General features: G+C 43.5%; 1 protein-coding gene and 1 pseudogene across 1 annotated transcript in view; both read right to left on the bottom strand.

Annotated features, from left to right (window-relative positions):
- Positions 1-13,056, bottom strand: part of PRRG1 (proline rich and Gla domain 1) — a 189,258-nt gene that overhangs the window by 133,453 nt on the left and 42,749 nt on the right. The gene's annotated exons all lie outside the window — the stretch shown is intronic.
- On the bottom strand, positions 11,471-12,083 carry LOC119245706 (MOB kinase activator 1A-like; annotated as a pseudogene).

The raw sequence follows: 13,056 nt of genomic DNA on the forward strand, positions 1-13,056 counted from the left end.
GAGGTCTGCGCACCATGTGGGACCCTCACCGGTGGCCGGGGATCGAACCAAAGCTGCAGAGGCTGCGGGCAGCTTCGCAGTCCAGTGCTCAACTGCTGCGCCACCAGAGGAAGCCCCAGTAGATTTTTTAAAAAGCATACTTATTGAGTTAAAATAGAATCCCATTTATTTAAAAATTAGTTTTTAAGCATATGGGTGAAAAAGGCTATGACATAAAGCCATAAAAAGCAAACTTAAACTATCAATGGTGTGGAATAAAGGTATTTTATTACTCATGTGTGTGACATGATGACTGTGAAAAGACGGTGCTCTACTCCAGTTTGCCTGTATAACAGGAGCCAGGCTGCAAAAGCAGCCTCTGTCTGGTCTACTGGGATTGGAGGGAACTGGTTGACACAATAGCTTTTAGATAAATATTATTTCAAATAAATATCAAACTTAGGGCATCCTCCCCCATCCTTTCCAAGCATGCAGAAAGGGAGATGATCTGGTCTGCCCTTAGACTCAGGGTAGGTCTGGGGGTGTGTTGACTTTTTAAGATTTATTTATTTATGCACACTAAAGCTGGGGTGTCGGTCAGCAGGTCTTGGGTGTGAGAGATTCACCAGGGACAGAGTGGGGAGCAGAGCAGGCAGATCTACTGAAATACACTGCTGAGGGGAGCAGAAGGAGAGACAGGAGAGGTCTGCTGTGCCATGTGGGTCACCTTCCAGACAGGCCGGGGAATCAAACTTGTGCTGCAGAGGCTGGTGATAGCTTGATAGCGCTGTCTTTAAACCCTGAGCCACCAGGGAGGCCCCTGTATTGACATGAAAATTAAAAACTCTGACTAGAATATTAGAATTACATAGGAAGTGGGCAATGTGTATGTGTATGTATACATATATATTCCCAACGGCATCTAACATGTACAGAACAGTGACTGCCTCCTTCAAAAATGAAGAAAGAGCAACTGAGAAACTATAAAGTATTCCTTTGAGTAGCTTTTTTATTTATGCCGAGAAGCATTTGCTTGTTGGTGATGCCTCTTTCTCCATCTGAATATAAAAAGGAATAATGTAAATCTACCTCTGTGTGTAGTCATTAGGATGTCTCGCAAATATTCCAGTGTCTACTTTCTTGCACAGCACTTGGTAGCACTGCCCTTTTTTTAATCCCCTGTTGAAATTAAGCACAGATATGTGATTTGCTTCAGCCAAAAGAATATAAGAAGTGGCTCATTTCTGGCCTATAGATTTAAGAGCACATGTGTGATTTTCCTGTGCCCTTTTTCGTATGTCCTGGTGACAGTACAGCAAGTCTCTAGATTCTGGTAGCTGTTGGGGCACAGTGGAAAATCCCCCATTCCGAGGGAGGTCAAAACAGGGGAGGGACTAGGGTGACAGTTCACAGCTGATGTGGTGATGGTAGAGTTATGGGGATTACACCTGAGGGTAGAAATCAAATATTGTACAAAAATGAACAATGATACAAGAAAACAAGAAAAGAAAAGAAAAAGAAAGCCCCCAACCCCTCCTGGGCTGGGTGAGTAATCAAAAGAGTATCAGCTGCATTAGCAAAGTAAAATTCACCATAAAAGCATAAATTTGGAGAATTTACATGGTTGCAAATGCTAAAGAACAATGGGACAGACCAGGGATATTTATCGTGTGATTAGAGATCAGAGGCATCATGGAGGGTCTTCTTGCTTGAAACCCACTGGTCCTTTCAAAATTTGTGTGGGACTAATGTGTGAGAGCCAGGCAAGGAGGCTTCGGGGTCTAGAACATTCTGACTGATACAGCCTGTACGTTATAGTGAAAATTTGTTTTTACTAGTTTCTACCTTTTGCATTTCTAAATTGCAAAAGACCATATTTCCAGTGATTAAAATAACTGTTACTCATTCACCTCTGCCATTTCATTGGCACTTTGGGAAGACTCAGTGTTCATTTTACCTCAAATGAATAGCTCCTGTCTTCTCCCTCGTTGTGTTTACCTGGCGAATGGTATTTACTGGGTGAGGGATGAGAAATGAGAGAGGTAAAAAATAAAGGGAGGGAGGGAGGAGCACAGGGGACTAAGGTGATGGTACCCGGGTGCATTGGGGAAGGAAATTCTATGGGGACTACACCTGAGGGGGTGGGGGGAAGCAAGTATTGTTTAAAAATGAATAATGATGTAAAAAAATAAAAAAAACACAAAAATATATATACATATGTTTAAATACATTTAATTTAAAAAATTCAAAAAAAAAAAAAGATACAGGGCAAGGAAGGAAAATGACTACAACCGCAATACTAATTTTCATTTGTTGTATGCCTTCCCATGCAGTGCCTAGTTACAAGTGCTTGAAATTTATGAACTCACTGAATTCTTAAAATAACCCTGTGAGGTCAGAACTACTATATTTACATCTTACAGATAAGGCACTGATATGTTAAATGACTTGTCCAAGCTTATCATTTGGAAATGGCAGAGCTGTGGTGTTTCCAGATCTTTCAGAACATGTTTCAGGAGTTGCTCTTTTGTTATGTCAAAATTTGAATGTAAAAACCTCAAGGAAAGTCATTTCTTTTGGTATTAGAGCTTCTAGATAAACCAAAAAACAAAAACAAAAGCATATGGTGTCAGTGAAAAGGGGTTCGCTCATTATTTAAGAAGGAAGGATAAAGAGGACACAGACTCCATTCCTTTAGACACACTTCACTCTTGTCTTTTTAGAGACCAGGCATATGTATGAGTTCAACCATGCCCTTGACCTTTTCCACTTCTCCTGCCTCCTGCATTCAATCACAATAAATTCATTCACATTCACTCTCTGATGGGCCAGGCAGCTTGCCAGTCTCACATCCTAGTTCAGCCGAAGGAGAAACTCACTGTGTGGAGAGCTGAGGCTCACAGTTGCTGTTTAGACCCTTGCTTTTTTTTTTTTTTTTTTGTGGGACCCTCGCAGGCAGCCAGGGAACGAACTGGCGCTGCAGAGGCTGCGGGCAGTCTCGCAGCCCAGCACGCAACCGCTGAGCCTCCAGTAGAGGCCCTAGACCCTTACTTTTTATTTTTATTTATTTTTTTAAAGATTTATTTATTTATTTATACAAGCACTGGGTACAGTCAGAAGTGCGGGAGGGTGAGAGAATTCACCAGAGCCAGAGCAGGGAACAGAACAGGCAGACCGACGAAGTACACTGCTGAGGGGAGCAGCCGGGGCAGCAGGAGAGGTCTGCGTGCCATGTGGGACCCTCGTCGGGTGGCCGGGGATCTAACAGGTGCTGCAGAGGCTGTGGGCAGCTTCACAACCCAGCGCTCAACCACTGCGCCACCAGGGAGGCCCTAGACCTTTACTTTTTATTCAGCATTAGCCATGGAGCAGCTGTAGGGGAACTCTGCCCTCCACACCCTGGGTGGAGTGAATCACTGACAGATATCAAGGACTTCAGTTGAATCATTTAGGAATATATTCAACTCACGTGGACATTTGGGTGGAATGCTGAAGTTAAGCATCCTTTCCTTGGTGGTTGTCATCAGGAAGAAAGAAATGATAAAAATGATTAGAATCTCTTGGAGGATATTTTTTAAAATTTAAATATTCCTGCCCCAGGGCACTAAGTATAACCCTACATTGCTAGCATTTGAAAATATCTCCGGAGATTCTGGACAATCTGAAAACTCCCAATCTAGGAGAAATGTTCAAATTCAGTTTATGAACTTCTAGAGAAAATAATTTGGTGCCCAGGTCTCCTTGGAAAATCACACAGTGGTATGCATAAAAGGTAATTAATAATCTCCACGAGGCTTTTACTTTATATTTTTACAAAGGGAAGCACTAGTTGGTACCCCAGAATATGCCCCTTTGGGTAAGGATTATCTCCATCTGTTTTTTTTTAAGAATCACCAGGCATAGAAGCTCTGAAAATCTAGTAGAAGTTAACCTTTATAAGGAAAAGGGAAAGGGAAATCCCTGTTTATAAAGGTGTCTCCCTTCTGGTACCAGGAAGAGGAAGATGAACCAACCTCTAGAAACTGTCATCAATGGAGAAGCCAGGGACCTATATCTGCATAACATCTTCACACTTGTTTACTGTGTTTTTTTCCTGGTAACCTCCATAACCGGCCTCCCTACTGAACATCTTTTGCTGTTAGCTGGAGATAATATTGAAAGAGGTGTTTGGGGGTATTTCTGGCAGTTACTCAGTTATCATGAGTCTCTCCCAGATATACAGGAAGCTAAAAACCCAGAAATATAGCGGGAAAATTATTTTTACTCCCCTAGACTTACCTCCCTCAGATAATGTCTCCCCCACCATTCCAGGCATAATTTTGAGAGGCACGAGGCAGGAAGGCCCTCATATTCACAAGCAAAGAAAGCTCACGCGCCTGGTAATAAATGTTTTGGAAAGCAATTCGAATATACATCTTCAAAAACAGAGAGAGTGTGGTAGGCAGAATTCTAAAGATTCCCTTTACCTGGTAATTCAATGAAACACTAATCTAGATACTGTTGTAACAGGACTTAGCAGATGTAATTAATCAGTTTATTACTGTTTTCAGACTTATAATAGACTTATGGTTTTATTAATAATTGATTGGCAGTTATTAGTTATCTTAAAATAGAGAGAATAGGGTCCTCCCTGGTGGTGCAGGGGTTAAAGTCTCAGCACTATGAAGCTATCACCAGCCACTGCAGTCTGAGTTCCATCCCCGGTCAGGGAGCTGACCCACATGGTATAGCAGACCTCTCCTGTCTCACCTGCTGCTCCCCTCAGCAGTGTATTTCAGTAGATCACCTGTTCTGCTCCCCACTCTGTTTCTGCTGAATCTTCTCATCCCCCCCCCCCGCCACCCCGCACCTCTGGCCTACACTCCAGTTCTTATATGCATAATTTTTTTAAAAATCTAAAAAAATATAGGGAAGATATCCTGGATTGTCTATGGCACTGATTTTAACAAATTCAGAAAAGCAAAACAGGAAGGCAGAACTGTCAGAGAGATGTGGCAGAGGGGGGTAGTAGAGGGAGACACCTCACAGCAAAGGTCAGAGAGATTCAGCGTGAGAGGTAGAGCTCTGAAAACATGGCAGAATACATAATTTCTGGGAAGGCAATGACCAAATAAGTACTTATCAAAGAAAATAAAACAATGAATAGTTGGACGTGAGTTTTTTTTTTTGTTGTTGTTGTTGTTGTTCATGGTACACATCTGAAAGGATTCACTATGATTATATCAAGTAATGACACTGAACTCACTAAAAAGTGTCAAATATCCCGAAATGGTGAAAGTATCTTCAAAACAAATAGATTCTGGTGAGACTAAGTGATTTTTGTGTAAGATTATTATTAAGGCAATGAGTCATAATTTAGTTCATGGTAATGTTACTTCTACATAAAATATTTCTTACAATTGATGGCATCTTCCATCCAATAACATATGGTATGTTTAACAAGATTATTCTCACTACTTGATTTTGAATAGACTCTAGTATAGGGCAACAATAAAAGCAGCGAGGCCATTTACCAGGTGATTTTGATAATCAAGATAACATGGAGTGAGAAAAAATAGTATAGATGTTGAAAAGTGGTCAGACTATGTATACATTTTGACGATAAAGCAAATGGGATCGAATATATAGGGTGTGGAGGAAAGAACAATGAATAGGATTATTTCAAGGCTTTTGATTTCAATAACTAGAGAAAATGACGCTGCCATCTGCAAAGCTGGGTGCAAGGGAATGATATGAGAGATTGTAGGGACAACATCAGAAGAGCAATCTTGAGCAAGATAATGTTTCAGATGTCTGTTAACAGATGGGAGGCAGGACATATGGGTCAAGATGCTGGCAGGTAAGGAGATGACGTGGTGGAATTAATGATGAAGTCTTCTTCTGATTTGTACAATTTTCCCAGTGTAGTAGAAAGTAGGAGGCGGGAGAAGAGGTGTTAGAAGTTTGAGGACAGTTAGTAAAATATAAAATAGTCACCTAGGACCTTGCTATTTAAGGACCAGCAGTGTCAGCATCACCAGGAAGCTTGTTAGAAACACAGGCTCTCATATTCTATGGCAACATCAGAAACTATCAAGATCCCTTGATTTATGGCACACTACAGTTTGAGATACACTTAGAGTGACTAGATTAGGGAAACTTAGTCTGATGGCCCAGCTCCATTAAAGGCCCACAAGAGGTTTGCAGCATGAATTTAAGGAAAGGCCTGGAGGTAAAATGGAAAATATCTAAATTAATAAAACTAGACTCAAGGATTTTAGAGTAGAAAGAAAACTCTTTAGATCTTCAATTTCAATGTATTAGCCAGTCTAAAGGTACATGTTTATCCAGCTGTGTAAATACTTCCACTATTGAGAAACACATTTCTGTCTAAGTCAGCTAATTCCATTTGGGTTGTTCTAATTCCTTTTATATTGCTTCTGCATCTGCCTTCCTAAAGCTGTCACCATGGGTCTCAATTCTGCCAAATGGAGCAAAAGAGAATAACCAACCATGAGTCATTTCAAAATTTTCAAAAACTCATTTCAAAAATGTTAAGTCTACTCATATCCGGGTCACCCTAGCAACTTGTACTACCCACATTTCTTTTGACATTAGAATAACAACCTTAGAAATACATACATTTTCCAAATGATGTTTGATCATTTCAAGAATACTATGGGATTTCTAAGTCCATTGATCAGGACATGACACTCCCATTAATTTAGAGTAAGTTTCCATTAGTTTTTCCAATGGCTCAGTTAACACTGTTAATTGATATTGAGCAAAAACCCCCCAGGGTGTTTTTCACGATTAATTGCTGTCAAGCTGGGTCTCCTACATCCAGTACTAGTAATCGATCTTTCGGACTTTAATGCAAAGCTCTTGTTTTCCCTTAATAGGCTTCACCTTGTTGGTTTTGCCTTATTTTATCCCACAGGGTTCCATAATACCTCTGATTGCATTATCTGAAGTCTCATCCAACTGTCCTTGGCAGAAAGAGTCAACATAGTAAGTTTGAGACAGGTATTCCTGGTCAGGGCTGCTTGCAAACTTAGCACCCCTTGGTAGTGCCTGGAGCATGGATTTTGGGAGGGTTCTTAACACTACCTAATTGATAAAGGTATTTACTATGCCTTGACTGTTTATATCAACAATGTGTCTGTAGGGGCAGGAAGGACACAGAGTAGGTTTTCTATGATCCAGCAGACCCAGTAAAGGAGGAGTCAGAGTCCTCAGTTGTTTTTTGCAGCTCTTTTATTGGGATTTAGCGGGTATGTGGCAGGCAGGGGTACTGGGGGGCCAGGAGGCTGGCAGGCCTACCAGCCCCCAGCAAATCTTCACTCTATCTGGGCTCTCCGGCCTTCTCTCTCTCTCTCTCTCTCTCTCTCTTGGCTTCTGCTGCTTCTTTCTCGGCTTCTCCTTTGGCTTCTCTTTCGGCTTCTGCTGGCGTCCCCATGACGCCGCCCTTAAAAGCACAGTCTTAGCCCAGGTGTACCCACTTCAGGTGCCCGCCATCAGGCATGCATTCAGGACCGCAAGGATCCATCATCTATCCTGATGGCGGGAGGGCAGAAAAGCCTGACATTTTTCCTTACCCTACAGTCCACCCCCTCAGGGTTTTCTGCCATATAGTCTTTATCAATCTCTATGTACAAGTCATAAACACTTGTCTCTTGGCAATATGAACACTGCAGCCATGGCCCACGAAAGTAAATGAAATACATCACAATATAACAAAATACAACAGAACATAAATAAGTCCAGGCAGGGCCCCAACCTAGTGGCAAAAGAATTATTGGTACCAGCAGATGATCCACCACTTCTGCTGCTGAAGGCACTGCTCATACGAGGGAGGGGAATCACTCAGACATCTCTGTCACATGCCAGGAGCCGTCAGGCTTCCTGACCTTCTCTGGCTGTAGTCTTGGCTACAAGCCACACACCACATCCACCCCCAGGATGCACGCACTCCTGGATTGGGGATTCTCTACTCTTTGGGGGTAACCGCCCAACCCCCAGGGTTTGTCTGCTGTCTCTCCAACACTCGGCTGTCATAGCCACCAATGAGACACGCAGACCCCTACACTCAGGCCAACCCACTGCACAAGCACATGGGTCAGGGATCCAAGCTCTACATGCGGCCTCTCTCAGGTCCCCTCTTCAGCTTGGGCTCCACCCCAAGCTACATTCCCCACCCATCCCCCAAGGACAGATTCCTCGGCTCCTTATCCTCACTCAAGAACGAGCAAGGTATCACCCACAGGTGATTTTACGAGACTCACTGGCCTTCCTCAGCTTACTTAGTGCTTAACAGCCACTCAGGGCTTCTCAACTTAGCATCAGCACCAGCTTTTGCTTTCTCAGTTGACTTTTCTCCTCTGCCTGGCTGCTGGGCATACACAGGCTGCTTTTGGCCATTAAGGCCCATTGGTCACCCCCAGATTCCCATTTCCTGGGGTGTACAAACAATAGCATCCTCCCAGGGCCCCCAAAACTTAACTTGCCAAAGTTCCTCCGCCTTCTGGCGGGATTGTCAGTCCAAGTTCATCAGTCCAAGTCCATTAGTCCAAGTCCGTTGGCCTCTCCCTGCATCAGCACTGGTGAGCTCCAAATTGGGGTCCTCTCTTCCCCAACGCTGCTGCCTCAGGGGTCGTTGGCTGGTCCTCTCGGGCATCGCCTCCACGCGAGGTGTCGTCCTGCAGCTCCTGGACCTTGTGCATCTCCTGTGACGCCATGGTGCCTCCAGCGTTGTCACAGGCACACACAGTCTATTTCTCCTTAGTCCCTCCAGGTCTTCGGAGGGCTCCAATACCCATCTGCATGGATCATCTTGCCTACTTAAGCCAATTTTAGGGGGCAGGACTGGACACGGTGCAGGTTTCCTATAATCCAGCAGACTGGGTAAAGGAGGAGTCAGAGTCCTCAGTGGTTTTTTGAAGCTCTTTTATTGGGATTTAGCGGGTACGGGGCAGGCAGGGGTGCTGGGGGGGCCAGGAGGCTGGCAGTCCTCCCAGCCCCCAGCAAATCTTCACTCTATCTGGGCTCTCTGGTGTTCTCTCTGCTTCTCTTCTTCTTTCAGCTTCCGTTCATTCTTGGCTTTTCTTTCGGCTTCTGCTGGGGTCCCCGTGACGCCGCCCTTAAAAGCCCAGTCTCAGCCCAGGTGAATCCCATCTACCTATGCCCACACCCTACTCCAGGTGCCCGCCATCAGGCATGCATTCAGGACCGCAAGGATCCATCATCTATCCTGATGGCGGGAGGGCAGAAAAGCCTGACACTTTTCCTTACCCTACAGTGTCTTACTCTGAACACATGCTTTCCTTCTGGAAGTCTGAGCTTTTCTACATGATAGGCAGAGGGTGCCTCTGTGACCAGCCTCTAGCAAAAACCCTGGACTGAGTCTCAAAGGGCTTCTATGGGCAGAAACAGCACAAATATGTTGCTGCATTGTCTGTTTTTCTCTAGTTAATGTTAATTTATTTATAAGATTGTTTATAACTTTTATGAATTTTAGTTTGTTTTTAGTACAGAAAACTCAGAATATATGGAACATAGACAACTAAAGTGCTTTCCTCCCTGAGAGAATATCTTTAAAACTTTTAATATATACCGTTGAAGTCGTATTTGGTGTATCTATATACATACACATACAAATATATTCATGTGTACCTTCCTCCCTGCTGCCACATACACATGCTACTAGTCTTCTTACAGAAATTGAATTCTTATATGTTGTTTGGCAATTCATTTATTCTTATGGAATGATGTGTTAGGACGTACATCTAAGTCAATACACAGTCCAATGTAACTTTTACTGGGTAATGACATTCCATCATATGAGGTATCACAATTTATTCCAGCAGATCACTATTGCACATTTAAGAACTGCCATTGTTTTGCCAGGGAGGACATTCTTATGGTGAAATCATTTAGCCTGGGCATCTTTAATTATTCCTTCAGGATAAACTGTTAACTACAATTGCTTGGTTAGTGCCATTTTTAAAGTTTTTTTTTCTTTTTTTAAAAGATTTATTTATTTATACAAGCACTGGGTACAGTCAGAAGCGCGGGTGGGTGAGAGAATTCACCAAAGCCAGAGCGGGGAACAGAACAGGCAGACTGACGAAGTAGACTGCTGAGGGGAGCAGCGGGCGAGACAGGAGAGGTCTGCCCGCCATGTGGGACCCTCGCCAGTGGCCGGGGATTGAACCAGCGCTGCAGAGGCTACGGGCAGCTTCGCAAGCCAGCGCTCAACGGCTGTGCCACCAGGGGAGGCCCTAAAAAGTTTTTTATTCCTAGATAATATATAACCCTATTGTCTGCACGTTTGCAGATAGATTTAGTGCTTAGGTGTTGTTGGGGCAGGAAGACCACAGGGCAGGTTTTCTGATCCAGCAGAGCGGGTAAAGGAGGAGTCACAGTCCTCAGTGGCTTTTGCAGGTCTTATTTAGATTTACCAGGCATATGGCAGGCAAGGGTGCTGGGGGGGCCGGGAGGCTGGCAGTCCTCCCAGCCCCTAGCAAATCCTCACTCTACCTGGGCTTTCTGGCGTTCTCTCTGGCGTGCTCTCTGATTCTCTTTTTCTCTCGGCTTCCGTTCGTTCTTGGCTTCTGCTGGTGTCCCCGCGACACCGCCCTTATAAACTCAGTCTCTCAGCCCAGGTGTACCCACTTCAGGTGCCCGCCATCAGGCATGCATTCAGGACTGCAGGGTTCCCTCATCTACCCTAATGGCAGGAGGGCAGAAAAGCCTGATACATTTTCCTTACCCTACAGGTGTGTTTAATCATCATAGAAAAGTTATTGTTGTATTATATTGTGATTACTTCCTATACATTGCTTTTGGTGGGGGGGGGGGTGTAAGATCTCTCCATGTGGATTGATGTAGCGCTGGCTTAAATATTTTTTACTGATTTATATCATGTAATGTTAAATTACATAGAACACTTTTTAATGCCTATTCCACATAAAGAAACAGATAAAACCAAACCAAAACAAACCCTAGAAATCTGACTGTAGAATTGAGGCCACCAGAGGGGTAGGATGCAGGTGGGGAGCACAGTGTGGTGAGGGCCAGATGGAGCGTGGTAGATGATTCTGGGTGTGTTGGAGGTGGGTGTGGTGTGGTGACGTACATCTGAGGAGGTGTGTTTCTATACCTCTAAATCATATACAGTGCTGTAAACCAATGTTACCTCAGTAGAAAATAACATAGTTAGAGAAATAATTGAATGATTATTCCCAAGCTAACCCTAGACTAATAAATTAGAGTTTCTGGGCATGGGACCCAGGCGTCAGTATTTTTTCAAGTTTTTTCAAATGATAATAGTGTGCTGTGGAGTTTCAAGATCAGTCCCTACCCTAGAAGTTACAGTTTTACTTCAGAGATTAAGGGGTATGATTTTTATATGAAAACCGACAGGGATATGTTGTGTTGAATGCAAAATTCAAAATTCATGCAGTAGTCAAGTACCTTGGCCAAATGGTAATAGCTGGAGACCAGATTCTATTTAGAGTTTCCTCCCCTTTTTCATAGTGAGTTCCTGAAGTGGTGCCAACTCTCACCTATCAATTATGTTGAAGTCTTGAACAAATAAAATGAAGCACTTAAATAACAAATTGAGCTTTGCCTTCTCTTGCAATTGCATCACAGAATCAAAGCACTGGTGGGAAACATGGGATTAAACTTGAACAGACACTTTAGTTGTTACCACTGATAGAAAATTTTAGGGAAGTAGAGCACCAATTTTAGGAGGAAAGAAAAAGATTTATAATCAAGTTAATCCTAAATTCAATCACCCAATACTTTATACTTTGCAGCAGAATACTTGACCTGCTTCTTAATATTAGTACCATCTGCCCAGTGACATTCAGGTCTTACACCTGCACACAACTGGACAACATGCTTCAGTGCAGAGTTCTGACCTGGCTGAAGAAATCCACAGTGCTAAGTGTCATCCGTTGAATGAGGTCCTCTTTCTCTGGCAACATGATAGCTGTTCTGGTTCCGACTTCCGAAGTGCTTCTGCATATTTTAAATGTGGATGCTTATGAGGGCCCTCAGGCATGTTCTTTTTTTGACTTGAATGTATTAGAAGAATGTCTGCTGAAAAGGAAGATCATCTTTTCTCCATGGCAGGGTGGACATGAGCTTCCCACCTCCATCCTACCCCTCTGGTGGCCTCAATTATGCAGTCATATATCTTAGTTTTGTCTTGGTTTGGTTTTTATCTGTTTCTTTGTTTTGTTTCTCTATGTGCAATAGTCATTAAAAGTGGTCTATATGATTTAACATTACATGGTTATAGGGAAAGTGAAAAATTATCAGGCTTTTCTGCCCTCCTGCCATTAGCATTAATAATGGATCCCTGCAGTCCTACATGCATGCCTGATGGGAGACAACTGGAATAGGGTGTGGGCATGCATAGGTGGGCGCACCTGGGCTGAGAGACTGGGGTTATAAGGGTGGCATCACAGGGACTCCAGCAGAGAATGAGAAAGAACAATGGCAGAACGAGCACAGAACCAGCAGAGAACACGAGAGAACACCAGAGAGCCCAGAAAGAATGAAGACTTGCTGGGGGCTGGGAGGCCTACCAGTCTCCCGGGCCCCCAGCCTCCCTGCCCTCCTGGCTTGTAAAAAGCTCAATAAAAGCCTGAAAAGCCACCGAGAGTTCCAGGATTCTCCTTTACCCGACTGCTCATATCATAGAAACCCTGCTCTGTGCCTTCCTGACACTAAAGTGGTATAGATATGAGTCCACATATTCTAAGGTAGTCAGTATTCAGACCTGCAGGAGCAGAGCCTGCAGAAGCAGACCAGAGGAGGAAGACAGCCCACTCAGTGGACAGCTAAGCCCAGACTACTGCTGTTCTGAGCCACAGGCAAACTTGTTGTAGATTTCTGTGCTGCCTCCTCCACCTGGCTGACCAAAAAGCAAACCCAGCTACACCTGCCAAGAAGAGCCTTCACTTATACTATGATAATACCTGACATCAATCAAATCCCCAAAACAAATATATAATTATAAATTGTGGTAAATTAGATGAAAGGAAAGAAATTCTATCAAGAACCTCAGTGTCTTCATCTATAAAA

This window comes from Talpa occidentalis, unplaced genomic scaffold, assembly GCF_014898055.3.
Source record: "Talpa occidentalis isolate TD23 unplaced genomic scaffold, MPIMG_talOcc4v2.1 talOcc4.15, whole genome shotgun sequence".
In the NCBI taxonomy this organism is placed as follows: Eukaryota; Metazoa; Chordata; class Mammalia; order Eulipotyphla; family Talpidae; genus Talpa; species Talpa occidentalis.